The sequence below is a fragment of the Manis pentadactyla genome, chromosome 3 (assembly GCF_030020395.1).
Source record: "Manis pentadactyla isolate mManPen7 chromosome 3, mManPen7.hap1, whole genome shotgun sequence".
Taxonomy (NCBI): Eukaryota; Metazoa; Chordata; class Mammalia; order Pholidota; family Manidae; genus Manis; species Manis pentadactyla.
Genome location: NC_080021.1, coordinates 193073968 through 193090959, shown reverse-complemented (window position 1 = coordinate 193090959; position 16992 = coordinate 193073968).

Genomic DNA, 16992 nt, shown 5'->3' with positions numbered 1-16992 from the left:
TGTAGAAGTGCTACTAGAAACTGCTGGATGCATAATATCCCAATTTTATGTTTGCTTTTCCATTTTTCCTAATGTCGTATGTTGCTTTAATTCTTCCTTCTGAATAATTTTATTAATGTTTTCTCTACTTGCCATACTTAGGTCATCCTATCTTTAGTGAGAAAAGATAGTTTGAACACAGGGAGCTGTAAAACAAATTACTAAATTATGCATCTTTCTTTCAATAATTTGTGAAAAATGTGAAAACCTCAGTTTCTGGTAACTTATAAATCAATAGAGTTCCTTCTCAAGGACATAGCTCCCATATTAGCCAGGATTTTAAGATACAGCACTTAATCTTTCTGTCTATATCTATCTATAGCTATCATTCTATCTTACTTATTTTTTCCAGATAAGAAATATTTGTTTATCTTTCCTTGGTAAATTTCTAATGTTCTCATATTTCATTTTGAAACAAGGAGTTGGCATAACTATTTACCTTAACATAACCGATTGTCTGCAGCTATATATCCATTGCAGAAAATATTAAAACAATTTCATTTCAAACTGCTTATTTATAACTGTTCAAGTTATATTGTTAAGCATGTACTATAGTGATTCTTCTCCCTGGTGGTCAGAGAAAAACCTCTTTTTGATGGGAACGAGAGGTGTAAAAACATCTAATCTGCCACATTTATAATACTTTTATTTAAGCTTTATTAAGTTTGCTTTTACTACTTTAAATAAGAGGGTTTTTTTACAATGCATTTGGTATTGGCAAATGCTTGGTAATTCCCTAGCATGTATGGTGGTACAAAATAACACTTCCAACCTTTAAGACCAAACACTTTGGTAAATACCACAGATGCAAAATTGCTCTAGCAGGTGCTAAATTGCTTCTAGTGTATCACCTTGGGATATGATGAAAATAAATGGAGCACTGTGCATTTTCCCAGTATCCCCTCAATTACTGGAACACCTGTGCTAAACGATGTGGTGCTAATGCACCGTAAACATCCATACAATGCTCAAAGAGTCTTCAGGTTTTACATTTAAACTTGGTTAGCAGGGCCCTAACTTAATGTAAGTATTAGAAATGTTTTGTCTATCCTTGACACTGCTAGCACATGGTGACTTAGTGTCATATTGGTGGAAGCTGATTTTCTCCTCTCTGTCCAGTTTTCTTTCTTTGTCTCCTTACCTTATTCATTTAATATTTTCTTCTACCCATTCTTATTTCATTTTTGCTATATGAGTATATATGTGCCCCTTTGCTTCAAATTAACTGTCTTCACTCCTTTACTTTAGTGTAAGAGACCTGTATCCTTGTCAGCACTGCTGGGTGCTCTTATCACTGTAGTTCAGCTTTCTTCCAGCAAATTGCCTTTGGTGTATGTAAGTCCTGCTGGCAATATGGAGGTGTTAAAAATGACAGTAATATGTCAGATGGAAATGCCTGCAAATATATTTGTGGTAGGTGTGAACCTGATGACTGTTTTAATATTTGACCTATCTTTACCACTATTAAATATTAAAAAACCCAATAGGTGTATGTATGTGTGTGTATCAATGTGTTTCTGAAAATAACACCCATAATTATTGCAAATTAGCTGTTATTTATGTTATAGACTCTTTTTCTTTTAAGCTACTTTTCATTAAGTCACAGTCAACCTACAATATCATATTTGTTTCAGTTGCACAATGTATTGATTCGACACTTGTATGCACTATGAAATGATCACCAGAATAAATGTAGTCACCATCCACCATTATGAAAGTTACAAAAGTTTTTTTTTTTCCCTGTGATGAGACTTTGAATATCCACTCTCCCAGCAACCTTCAAATATGCATATAGTACCACTGATTAGAGTCACCATGCCACACACCACATCCCCATGGCCTATTCATTTCAAAACGGGGAGTCTGTTATTGATTATTTTCCACAGTTTTGTTGAGATACATGTCAAATACCATAAAATTCAGTATTTGAAAGTATATAATACAGTGTTTTTAGTGTTTTAGTATATTTGCAGGGTTATAAAACTATTACCACATTTTTATCCCCTGAAAAAGAAATGCCTGGACCCACAGTCAATCCTCATTCCCTAGCGTCCTATCTCCTCCTGTCCTAGGCAACCACTAATCTGTTATGTGTCTCAATAAATTCTTTTTTCTTTCACTATTTTAAAGATAATATCTTCACTTTTCACTAATTTTAATTTTATGAGCTTAAATGTGGATTTCCTTGTTTTTCCCCCATGGTGTTAACAGAATTTTGTAATTTTTGACTTCATCTTTTTTGTCATTCTTCAAAAGCTATGTTAAATTATTGTCTACCTCCCTTATCCCCTCTCTCTTTTAGGCAACATTTGCTTTGCCACCAGCATGTGTATCCCTTTATATAGCTCATCTTATAGACTGAGGTCTGCACAGTACATCTCCTATGGATCTTGTAACTGTATTTTTATGTTTAATGTTCTGGACTTGTGATACATCTTATTCCTATTGCTCCTTCTCTATCAGGATTAGGAGCAGTAGTGGGTAAAGGACAAGAAATACCGAGAAACTGTACACTTATGTAGGTCAGAGTCCAAACTATGTTTTTATGGATTTGTTTGAATAACTTTCACAGAGTTTGCAGCTTTCTCTGAAAAAAACACAGAATCTATGAATATACAGCATGTGATATTTGCATCTCTACAACTGTATATTTTGCTTGTTTATTTATTTATTTATTTTTAAAATCCAATAAGAAGCCCTTGTGAGTTTCTATAAAAAGTAAACATGCAGAAAGGCATGGACTACTTTATAACAATAGCTTTCAGTGTCTTTGAAATCTGAAATATTTCTTATAATCAGGGTCAGAAGTTACCATCCAGTCTTACCCAGTAAGTGATAATTCTTCAAAAATGATGAACCAGAGTAGAGGCAAGATGAAGAAAAATTGATAATCTGTGAATGTACAATGCTGCTTCAACCCCAAGATTTTGAACTACAAAAATATCATCCTGAATCCATAGGAATGGGCACAACAAGCCCTAATATGTAGAATAATCAAAACATGTATTTATGTTGTATTATTTAAAAATGCTTTACTAACTATATTTGAAACTTGCACAGTAAGTGTACTGTTTGGAGTGAGTAATGCTGAGATAGGAAGTTTATTAGCAAAAGAAAAATTCCTTATTCATATACCCATGCAAACATAAAAACGATATGACATGTTCATAAAAGTTTAATGAAATTTAATTTGAATAAAGTATTTTCTGGTGTTTGCTTGAAGACAAACACTATCCTCTTTAGAAAATGAGTAATAAGGTCAGAGTCATCCCCTCAAGTTGAAAACATTAGATAAATAAGGCAACTTAGAGTCCATTTCCTTTACCCGTCCACTCACTCAACAAATATTTATGGCAGGGCTTTATGACGCCTATTTTAACAGCCAATATGTTATACCAGTTGGGTCATATAAAGGTCTATGAGCAAACAAGTAAGATACTGTGACTGAGTTGTCAGAGCAGAAATGACAGAACAATCCTTTGTTTTATCATCATAGTGCTGTTTTTTTTACCTGAAGAAAATTCCATTTGCTGAATGAATTTTAATGGTTTAATCATGTTAAAGAATGATGTGAGTCAAAGTAGCCACCTCAGAAGGCTAAACATATTCATCTAAAAAGGTAGTGAGGTGAAAAAAAGTGAAGGATTCAATTCTAGATTGGGAAGTATGCTCACATTTTTAATAAATGAATAATGGAAATGTTAGCATAATAATAATAATCAATCCCCCCAATAATGAGTGTGCTTGTCAGTATATAATCATGTTGAGTAATTAAATTCCAATGAATTCAGTTGCTAAGTCGGACATACGCTTTGAATTATCAGTATGGCCAGGGACCTCTTCCACGTGTCTGCCTGAGCTACTTGCCTGGGTCAGGTTAGAAGAGTTCTATACTAATTGCTACTATTCCTTCTGTGGAGGCTTTGCTCATTAGATCAATTTTTAACCAATGTCTGCTCTGAGAAAGCAAAGCAATGTAAGCCAGAGAAAAATAACCTGTTAGTCTAGCATGTATGCCATGCTGCAGCTCACCGATCCCTGCCCACATCTGAATTCCTAGATCTGTGCCATGGCTCAGGAGATAAATACTGCCCTCTGACCATTTTCCTCTTCCCTCTACCAAGATTGCCTTAAACTCTTATAAGATCCATTTAGTGTTTTCTTTTTCCCTCCCTCTCTTCCTCTCTCCTTTTCTCTCATTACCTCTCTCCTTTCTGTCTCTCTCATATAGACACATATCACTTTTTCTCTATGGTTAGTATAATAAGCACATGCTCCGAGTCTCACTCTAGAAGCTCTATGGGATGATATAAAAATGTATTCCTAGAAAAGATGGATCCCACCCAAGGAGGAATACTGATAGCAACTATCAAGCATTCATATCTGTTTGTATGCAACTTTTCCATAAACATGCATGGGCCTAGGTGTGAGACAGAATTGAGCTCCAAGCACTGTCTTGCAACTAACTTGCAAGGCAGGTGAGTTGATTTGCAAGAGTTATTTTACAGACCTCTCAGTTTTATTAAATTCATTGTTAGGGAAAACCATAACATCAATCTTGTGTGATCATTCTGAGAATTAGGAGCAACTGAATATGAAAGTGCCTAGTACATTACTTGGATCAAAGTGAATGCTCAGGTATCATACATTTATTTATTTCACTATCTCCGACTATCAATAATATGAATATGAAATTTATTCATTAGAAACTTATTCAAATTTTATCTGGTGTTCTTTCTTCGCTGGTAGTTGAGGATATTTGAATTGGAAATCATTAAAATATTATAATAGTTAATTTCTTCTCTGACCTTGGTGACCTTGATGACTGGCTTTTTCCCATACTTGATTATGTTTTGACTTTCCTGGAATTTAAAAAAATGGCTTATATTGTACATATTCTTTCTCATCTGACTTCTTCTGTTCATTATATTGAAAGGGACCTAGAGGAATATTTTTTGCTGATGGAAATGCTCTATATGTTAATTTTGGTGGTGGTTAAATAGCTATATACATTTGTAAAGACTCATTAAAATGTATAATCAAAATGGGTTGATTTTATTATATGTAAAATGTATGTCAATAAAGTTGATTTAAAAGGAGTCCAAAGAAAAATCCAGGCCAAAATGCTTTTAGTGATAAAATTATTTTAAACTTAAGGAAGAAATACTATGAAGACCTTCAAAATATAGAAAAAAAATGCTCCCCAAATAATTCTATAGAGCTAGAAAATCTGGAAATCAAAACCTCAACCAAATTATAAGAAATGAAATTTACAAGCAACTCTCACTCATGAACACAGGTACAAAAGTCCTAAAAAAATGTTAGTAAATCAGTTCAGCCAACAATAAATTACATTACATAAAGATAATATGTGTGTGCATATGTGTGTGGGTATATATACACAGAAGGGTCTTATTCCAGAAATGCAAATGTGATATAACAATAAGATATATAACACTGTATCTCAATACTTTAAGCAAAAAAAAAGAGAAATGCATAACTATATTGGTGTATTTAGAAAAAGCATTTGATAAAGTACACTGTACTCATTTAAAATTCCTAAACAGTTAGGAATACAAAAGAACTTTCTTAATAAGGAATGTCTACAAAAAAACTCTATGCTTATTGTTGAAGTATTGAAACTTCTCCATTAATATCTGAAAAGGAAAAATTATGCCTGCAATGCAACTTACGATATAATAATGAGATAATATAATAATGGGGAAAATAAATAAGAAAGTATAGGATTGAAAATGAAGATCTAAAACAGTCATTTTTGTACTTGGTTATGATAATATGCAAAAATGTCTAACACAATCAGGATGATATTTTGAATTAAGTAAGTATAGCAAAGTGGGTACTGTACACAAAGTCAAGATAGAAAAGATATATCGCTTTGACCTAGTAACAAAGAATATGAAAATTACATTTCCTTTTTCTTCGTAGTGATCTTTTATTTTTCTTTCTTTTACAATATTATTGATTATATTCTCTATGTTTTTCATCTCCACGACTTATTTATTTTTGTAATCAGAAGTTTGTGCCTCATCCCCTCTGTAATCTTTTTGTATTTCTGTCTCTTTGTATTCTAATAATTTTCAGTTGTATCCTGGACATTGTAAATAATATGCTGTAGATACTTCCATTCTGTTGTACTTTTCAATAGTATTGATTTTTGTTTTTTTCAGCAGGACATTAACTATTGATTTTTGTTTGTTTCAGCAGGACATTAACTTGGCAGGATTTAAACCCCACATTCTTTTTTCTCTCGTGGCGGGTGGCATAACCATAGTCACCATGCAATCCATTACATCCCCAGCACTTAACTTATTTTAAAGCTGGCTATTTGTACCTTTTGACCATCTTTGCCCTTTTTCCCCCACCATCTACCCAGCTCCCCCACCCCTGCTTTTGGCAATCACTAATGTGTATTTATGAGTGCTTTTTTAAAAATAATATTCCACATATATGTGAGATTTTACAGTATTTGTCTTTTTTCTCTGACATTTCACATAGCATAATGCCCACAATACCCTCTGTGTTGTCACAAATGCAAGATTTTCTTCTTTTTATGGCTGAATAATATATATAATGGAATATATTACAACACACACACACGCTATGTTCCCCATGTTGCGTGCACACACACACACACACACACACACACACACATAATATACACATAACATTTTCTTTATCCATTCATTTATCAGTGAACTCATAGGTAATTTCTGTCTTGGCTATTATAAATAATGTTGCAGTAAACATGGGGATACAGATATCTTTTTGGTGTTAGTGTTTTCATTTCTTTCAGATAAATACCAGAACTGGAATTGTTTGATCATACAGTAGTTTTACTTTTAATTGTTTGAGTAACCTCCATATAATTTTCCACCAATTTACATTTATTTATGTGCAGAATTTGATGCTCACTCTTTCTGCCTTTTTATCTTCCAGTATTTTTCTCCTCACTTTTCAGCTAGAAACTCACCCTAATCTGTGTTCGCTAGTAACTCAATCCAGCATAGTTTTATTTAAGTGTGGAGGGCCATGTGTGACACTAACTGAGGCCTGCCCTCATATTAAAAACCATAAACACATGAAATACATTCAGTGTCTTTGTCTTCTTATAAAAGAACATTCCCATTAATATCTGTCTGGTTTCAGTCAGATGCATTTTACAAATGTGTAGTGTTTTTGTTGTTTTTAATGCATAATTAGCTATTATTTGTGAAAGTGTGGGTCTAATTTGATCCTGTCTGTCATCAGAGAAAGGAGGAGACTTTTCTGAGAAGCATATCTATAACCTATGTCTGAATAATTTTATTTTCATATATTCAGTAAGTCTGTGTACATGCACTGCGAGAGAAGAACAGAAATGTTCATAGCAGCTTTATTTTATAGTTAACAACTGTAGGACATTCAAATTCAGTTATCATTTGAATGGGTGAATTACATTTTGAATATTCACACGATAGAATGTTGTACAGTAATGAAATAGTCACAGGTACTTATAACAACAGGATGTCATTTTTTAAAAGAAAAATTAATGAAAATGATGTGAGAATGTATACAACTTATGAAAGTTCAGAATAGAAAAAAACATGGTAATACAATGTATTTTGGACACTTTAGAAAAGTAGAAAGCTATATGATTTTGAGTGGCATGAAGGGTGCTTCATTCTATGTGCTTTATGATGACTAATTGATATCATGATGACTGAGCTCTGAATTATCTGTGTACATTTCCTGATCTGCCACATTAGAGTTAAAAATTGATGAAAATTTTCAGAAACATAAGCCACAATATTATATAATAGAAAATAAAAATAAAAATATTAAATAGAATGAAATAGAAGTATCTTCTAAACATGTTGGTTTAAAAAATAAAACACATAATAATGAGTATATATTGTCACATTATTTTTTAAAATGTATGAATACGTGTGTAAATAGTAATAAAAAGTGTGCACTATATATGTAGGATAAATTTTTATTTTTCTCCATATGTTTATCTACTTCTTAAATATTGTAAAATAGCACCCAAAAGAGAAGAACGCAGATTTAATGATTTACGTGTACCAGAGAATGAGGATGGGGTGGGATTGTGAGACTTGGGTAGGGGGTCCATGAGGTAGTTACTCTGCAGTGATGGAATTGTTCTGTATTTGGAGTCTAGTGGGGATTATGTGAATCTATGCAGAAGATGAAATAGTGTACAACTTCACATACACATACACATATGCAAATTACTAAATACAAATATGAATGAAAATTGAATGAAGTCTGTAGTTAATAGTAATGTGCCAATGTCACTCCTGGTTTTGATACTGCACTGCAGCATTTATGTCGTCTTTGGGGGGAAACTTGATGAAGGGTTCACAGAAATCTATGTACTCCCTCTGCAACTTCCTTTAATATGTAATTACTTAAAAATAAAACATTAAAAAACAAAGACTTGAAGATATATCATACATGCTGTTAGAGAATATATGACATCATTAAATTATCATAAGCCTTGGCATAGGTAAATGAAAATATCAATTTGATGGAATAAGAAATAAATGATGTTGAAAATTAAAGTCGATTAACAAATAATTATGGGCCATTTTTTTATAAAGGAAAATATATATTGGATTAGAAGCCCAACAAGGGTATTTTCTTTAATTACTATTAACTAACATTTTCCTGCTTATTCTACCACATGCACATAAAAATCCATTTTATTTCTATGATTTCATATTATTTTCATATCTCACAATTCATGGAACTTGACCACATGATATTTTACTGTTTTTGATGTCCTCTATTTACTTTATGAGTGTTATTTCTTCCTCTTTCTTTGATGACTTTAAGTCTAATTATTTAAACCTTTGAAACATTGATCTGTTACATACTCGTGTACAAATCTGTGCTTTTATTGGCTTTGTGATGTGTGTTTCACATCATGAAATCCTCGACATCTTCTCTGATCCTTGTAATGTTTCTTGTGCTCAGGTTTCCTGGAGATTTAGTTTTTCTTCTCTCCTCACTCCCTTTTAGGCTCCATAGTGTTTACAAGAATGGCTTGAACTCTAGGCTCCTGGCATATGAAAGGCTTTTAGATCTCTAGCCCATAGGCTCTGCCCTGGTTTTCTCTTCTGTTTCTGGCACTCAACATTGTTATTTTAATCATGTATAATAAAATGTCAAATACATTTTTATGCAGAGAGCTTCATATTTCTTCACTCCACTAAAATACATTATCTTAGAGCCCTGAGAGTAGGAAGCTATTCACCCTTGCAGAATATGGTGCAACACACATTACATTGGAACTTACTCAAGGGCAATTGTGGTATTTTATAAATGTTAAGGAGTGTTTTAAAATAAGAATTGTTTGGAAATAAATTGAAAAAAGGTAACACAAATATTTAAATTATGGAGCTGACCCTTGATAACACAGGCATAGGGTTGCCTGCCCCCCCTGCACAGTAAAAAGTCTGTGCATAACTTCTCACTCTCCAAAAACTTAACTACTAATAACCTGCTGTTGACAGGAAGCATTACCAATAACCTAAACAGTGAATTAACACATATTTTGAATGTTATATGTGTTACCTACTGTATTTTACAGTGAAGTAAGCTAGAGAAAAAATATTTTTCATATTGCTGCAAATCTCCAAGAAAATGTAATGTTTATTGAAAAAAATCTACATATAAGGGGACCTGTGCAGTTTAAATATGTGTTGTTCCAAGAGTGAACTGTATTTTTTAAAAAACTTATTATTTAATGATAAAATCTAATCACTATCATAGGTAATTTAAGTCATTATGCTGAACTGAAAAAACTCTGTTGGTTACAACTATCTGGGTCCTCTTAGGAAAAAAAAAATTATTTTATGTCTTCTACATAGGCTAAATGTAATAGTCATTTGCTTATTTTTTTCTGGAGTAGTATTAACATCTATAATGTGCTTATAAAAATATTTAATTTCATGCACTGAAAATGAATGCAATATTTATTAATGTGTTCAACTAATATATTTTATTTAAAAATTATATTGAGGTATAGTCACATGCAATCATAAGAATAATGCATAGAGATAGTTGGTACCCTTCACCAGTTCCCTGCACTGTTTTAACATTTTGTAAAACTGTAGTTCAACCAGGATATTAACATTGACAATACTCACTGATCTTATGCAGATTTTCACAATTTTACTTGTGCTAGTGTGTGTGTTTACTTCTCTACAGTGGTATCATATGTCTCTGTTCTTATATCTACCACCAACAATCAAGATACTGAACCCTTCTATTGTTACAAGGATCTTTCACATTGCCCTTTTATAAATATAATCATGTCTCTCTTCATCTACCCAGACCCTAACACCTGGCAATCACTAATCTCTTATCCATTTCTAAAGTTTTGTCATTTCCTAATGTTATATAAATGGAATCATATAGTAGTAATCTTTCAGATTAGCTTTTTTCATTCAACATAACTACCTGATGATTCGTTCAAGTGGTTATATATATCAATAGCTCATCACTTTTTATTGCTTTGTAGTATTCTATGCCATGTGTGTACATATTGAAGGTCATCAGGATTTTTCAGTCCTGAGGTATTAAAAATAAAGCTGCCATGATCATTGGCAAACATAAGTTTTTCTTTTTTGTGGAAAATGCCCAAGACATTATTTGCAGAGTCATATGACAGGTGTATTATTATTTTTAAGAGGAACTGCCCAGCCAAATTCCAGAATGGCCATATATTTTATATTCCCATCAGCAATGTAAGAGTGATGTGGTTTCTCTGTGCCTCTGCCAGTATATAGTGTTGTCACTAATTTTTCTTTTAATTTTAGGCACTCTGATGGGTATATAGTGATAACTTACAGTTTTAATTTGCATTTCCCTAATGGTGTTTATATTTTTCACTTAAGTCTAAGATCCATTTTGAGTTAAATTTAATGTTGAATTGGGGGGGATTAAGTTATGATTCTTTTCTTTCTTTTTTTTAAAAATTTTACTACTCAATGTACAAGTGCTCCAGCACCTCCTGTTGAGCAAACTTTACTTCCTCCATTAAATTGTTTTTTATATCTTTGTCAAAAATCTCCTGAGCATATTTCTGTGGGTCTATTTCTGTTTTTTTTATTCTTCAAACATTTTGTAATGGAATTCAGAACTGTACAAGGTGGAGAGGATACTCAGGTGAGTCCATCATGATCTTGTCTTCAAAGTGCTCATGGTGTTGCAGGGACAAAGGGCTTAAGCAGATGTGACAGACCAAAAAAAGATTGAGCTTGAAATCTTTATATTTTTGGTACAATGGAGGGAGGAGACAAGTCTGAGTAAGGATATTAGGAAGAACACTGAAGAGCAGTCCTCAATAGAGTAAGTAGATAAAGAGAGAAAGCATTAAAGGCACAGAAAGAAGTTAATATTTATAGAGGCTTTAAATATGCAAATTTGTAGAGGTTTGACCAAGTCTGGGGCATTTGGAGAACTGCAGAGTATTCAGTGTGGCCTATACATGGAGTCTAAGAGGACCTGATGAGAGATGAGACTGGAAGCATTAAGACAGTCAATGGAAGAACTGTTTATCATTCTAAGGACCTTGGCAAAAGAGAGATATTAAATAATTTTAATCTAGAGTGTGATGTAATCAGTATAAAAACCTATTATAGGCTTCATCCTCCTTTGTTAAAAATCAAACATACCATATATTTGTATTAGCCCCTGCACTTTCTCTTCTGATTTTTACAAATGAGTTTCTTTAGCTCCTTCACTTTCTGATTCAGTTCATACAAATGGAATTCTGCCCTTAGCCATGAAGATAAAGGCCTTACATATTACAGTTAAGGGAAGAAAGGACCATTGACTCAGGTGAAAAAGGATAAGGGATTGAAGAATTATAGCTATTTAAAATAATATTTTATATAAAATCAGAATTCTGTAAAAGCATTTACAAAAATAAAATCTGTGATTAGCAACCATGAAACAGTCCTTGTAAACTTACTATACGGTTGCATTCTGTGGTATGTGGATTAAGTACTGTTTGTAAATTTGTCTTTCTTCCTTGCCTATTAATCAAGCTTCATAAATATTACTTATCAAAAATTTATGCATATAGAACATTTCTTGTTGAAGACTCTTAGGATTCTATTTTTACCCCCATTGTTTGTGAAATACATTTACTTATTTGTGTTAGATCACTTATTGTAAAATGCTCACAAAAGAGTTTATTCTGAAATAAGTTTCAAGAAAATATTCAGTTATGTGTATATTTTGGCTTTGTGAGCCATAAAAGCAGGTAAATATAATGGAGGTATTGATTTTGGCCAAAACCTATTTAACAAAAACTCCACCAACACATGCAAAAAAGTATAAATAATATAGTAATATCATGCTAAACCTCAGACTAGAATAAAATTAGAAGATTCCTGAAAAATTACCATGATTAACAGGAGATAAGTTAGCATGGAATGATACTGTGGTACAAGTGTGAGTATCTACACAGTGCCTTTTAGTTACTCTTGGGGTGATGTTTTGATGCAGTTATTTGTGAAACAGTGATTAATTTATTTCTTGTATTATTGAAGTAAAAATCATACCGGACAACATGACTAAAATTCATGGCATTTAGTAGCTGCTAAGTACATCTTAACTTTGGTAAGAGTGAATTTCTTATACTGGATTCTGAATTTCCATTCTCACATATATTTTTACGTTTGCTACTACTACCTTCCTTTTAGCTTTTAGACCTTCCTTTTAGCTTTTAGCAGTCTAAGTGCAGTTTAAGTTCAAGGGCAACTTTAAATGCTAATATTACATTTGCCTCATTTTCACACATTTGATCTTTCCCAGTTCAGATCCATCATCACTGGACTCTGATGACACATTGCTGTGGTTTACCTACTCAGGTGGCTCTTCCTCCTCAGTGTTTTCTATTGGATCGTCTTCCCCTATCTGCCTTTAAATCTTGGTATTTCTCACAATTGTGTTCCTGGACAGATTTTCTTCTTACTCTGTGCTCTCTTTGTCTCTGCAGTTTCATCCATTGTCATTATATTAACAATCATAAATATTCTGATAGTTATACTCCAGACTCTGAGCTCTAAAGTTATATACCCAGTGGCTAAAGAACACAGAAGAGATGGCAGTTTTAAACAATCCTATTGACAGCTTGAATAGAATTTTCCATTCATTAGCTGCAGCAGTATTGCATGGTTAAAACAAATAACAGTTTTGTAAAAATACCTTCTTAGAACAAAGACCTAATTACTAGTGCTCTCATGAGCTCACTCTGTGCCCCCAAATGAACTAGCCTATGTTATTTTTGTTGCTGGACAACCAAGAGATGATTGAGATACAGGCATGGTGAAAAATCCTTGGGCAGGTGGTTTTAACTTCATGAGACTATCATACAGATGGTCATTCTTTAAAAATACTTTTTATTGCTGATAGCATTCGTACAGAAGAAAGCACAAATCTTAAGCCCCAGTGTGAACATCTATTGTAACCTTTTCTTAGATAAAGAAATACATCCATAAACTCTGTTCTTGCCACCTCACAGTTATTACCTCTTCTTCCTATTACTCTTTTTAAAGGTAGGAAATGGACATATGGACTTGTGGCATTAGTTCGAAAATCCTCAGGCAGTTGGTGTCAAGCATTTTTTGCCCTGTACATGGGCCTTCATTAGTTCTGATGTACTGATTGCACAATGCCACTGTAGGTTCAAATTCACTGGAGGCAAAAGTAACTTGGGAAGCAGTTATAATTTGTCCTCATCAAAATATATGGGCCTTCCTCTTGCGAAGGGGTATGTAGCAGCAAGGGCAATTAAAATATATTACTAGGTCTCCATTAGATTTCGACGTCTATCAGTTAAGGAGACTGCAGGTAGAGTAATGATTTTGGACATGCTGTTTCTAATGAGAATGCTGAGGTTGTCTCATGAATTCTTTTGCTCTAACTGCACAGTATAGTCTGCAAAGGCCTCAAGTATGTAACTCACTAGAAAACTTAAAATTTGGTTCTGGGAATGATGCTTTGAGAAACAAATATTGTAAGTTGCAATTGATGTAGAAATAGTTCTGTTGTTAGAAGTATACACTCAAGAGTAAACCACAGTAAATTTGGTCCAGTTACCTGATTGTTCTACATGATGTTTGTTTCATCAAAATGATAAAAAATATTTTAATATCTTCTAGTGGGAAAAACATAAACATGCTAAGCCTTGTAGGCCATTCCTTTCTACTGCATAATTGGCAACACATTATGCTTGACAGTCAAGCACAGACAACATCTAATCATAAAGCTCTTAAGGTGGCAAATCTAACACTGAATCTCAGTCAGTGCTAGAGCTCTAAGAAGTTGTACATGTGCCCAAGCACAATCAGAAACATCTGGCTTGACAGTGTCTGTATAGAAAACAACAGATGTCAATATTCTATGTAGGCAATAGGTATACAAATGCACGGAAATTTTCAGTTTCCTTGCAGTCTGGACTCTCCAGTGTTTGTATAATACAAAATCATCATGGTGACAAATGCCTTTTCAAATTTTGAAGTAAAATTTTCTTTGCATCGTAACTGCTGTCACACCCCATACCCATGAATTAACCACAGGGAACTGTACTTGCTGTAATTTGTACATCATGGAGTACCTGGGGTGTACTTTGGGTGATTTTGAATAGATCGCTGTAGTGTTAAACTTTATTCTACAAACATTAGGAAGTATTAACATATTCAGACTTACAAAGTTGTGCAATTCTTTGTGTGTTTAAGGAAGTTTCATATGGCAAATACTTGCAAGTTAACCGTATGTTATTATCTATATGACCTATTTTACTGATGAGAAATTGGGGAATGTATAGTATATGCTTTGGTGATACGTAATTTCTATAAGAGAGACATATCATTTGTGAACCTGATACAAGAGCATCTGGCCCTTATAGTACATAATAAAGTACTGTGTTTCTGGAGAATATGGTTCTGGATTGGAAGGGGGCGTGAGCAATGCTTCTGTCACTTGATGTAGTTGAACAAATGCAACAAATCTACAGTCTATATTGTCCTACAGATTTGCTAAATTAGGATGCCTGCAAAACACATTTAAAAAAATACACATTCATAGGACCCAGCAATGAATAGAGATGTCAAACATGTTTTTGAAAAGCTTTGTTTTGGAGAATAGTACACAGTCCCCAATTATTTAATCAAGTCATTAAAATACTAAATATAACACCATGAGTTTAATACTATATGTTTTAGTTCCACTTTTTTTCCTGTCTGTGTGACAGAGAGAAGTTGATGGTAACTTGAACTTGAAAATACATAGTCAGCACTTCTGTCTTGATGTAAATACTTTGGAAAAGACCAACTTGATAGCTAAGAAAGGAAAAAGATTAGGAGAGATAAATTATGTAAACATTCTTTATTAAAATGAACACTATGCAAATATTCCATTTGTCTTTTATTTTAGCTGAGTTAGCCAATGATTGATTGCTTTCTTTTCCAGCATCTTAATGAACAATATATTTTTTCTTTATAAATCTTCATAGTTCTTTTCAGTACTTTTAAGAAGAATTATTGTTTTTCAAAATCCAGTTATAAGGGCATAAATTGTAGCTCTACAACAAACTGAAAATAATTTATATTATTTATAAATAATAAATCATTATAGAAAAATAATTTATATATTTTATCTTTATTTTTTTTTCTCTACTTTCCTATCTTTTATGCCTTCCAAAGTGGTTGTTTAGTACATGACTTGATCATTTATTCTATCAGTCACTCAGTAATTATCAAATATTAGCTAATCATTTATTCTTTGGTAGATTTTGTACCACTGTCTGTATAAAGTCTATGGCATTCTGTTGGAAATAATTCTTAGGCACCACTTCATTGTCCCTTGATTGGCATTTGTTTAATTGCTGGTTTTCTCTCATACTGCATCCAAAAACTACAAAAGTGACATGCTCTAAGCACACCAGGTCCTTTCCCTTGCCAAACATCCACATAGTCAGATATTCAAACTTTACCCAATTTTTTCTGGATTTAATGACAGCATACCACAGAATATGAGATCTGACATTCTGAGGGCCTCCAAATGGACTAGGTGATGCAATGAAGAATAGAAAGGGAATCATCTTCTTATGGATTGAACTTTGACCAGTAAGAATGAGGAAATAAATTTCCCCTCTTCTCTCTTTCCCTTAGACTAAACCAAAGGGTAGTTCACCCCCCTGGTCCAATTGGACAAATCTCGTTTATACAGCATATACATGTTCTGATCAACTATTGATTGATCTTAGCCATCAAATGGTAGCAAGACTAGTAATACATCACTTTGTGATACTTCCTATCTTTCTTTCCTCACCTCCAGTGCCTGTCTTACCATTAAACTTGGGGCACATAACACATTGTCTAACATACACTAAATAATTATCTGTCATTAACAGTTTTCTCTATGCTATGCTACTATGTTGTATTATTTTTTATTTATATAAGTTCTTTCTTAGTAGCAAAATACCATTGTTGCTATCCCTATAAAGATCAGTTTTGCTGGAAAGTAAAAATAGAAACAACTCACATTGGGTCTTAGAGAACATCTCTTGCTACAATGCGTAGATAGTCAAAATAATTTTTTTAAAAACCCACATCAGGTTACTCTCCCATATCAGGCTGCCCCGTTCTACAGGGCAAAATGCACAGTGGTAGCTGACTCGTAGAGAGGACAATGAATTTCATCTGCTGAATTACCAGCATCCCTTATTCTTTTAATGAACTGTAACAACTGTGCAATGAATGAATTGGCTATGGGGAGAGATGCCCTGAGGGTGAGCAGCAGAGCCTGTGAGAGTGAAATCTCTTAAATGTACCGAAATCTGTCTTCAAAGCCTGTTAATAATTTGAAGAAATGGCAGTGCAAAATAATCAGAAAATACCTTTATGACTGCACTAA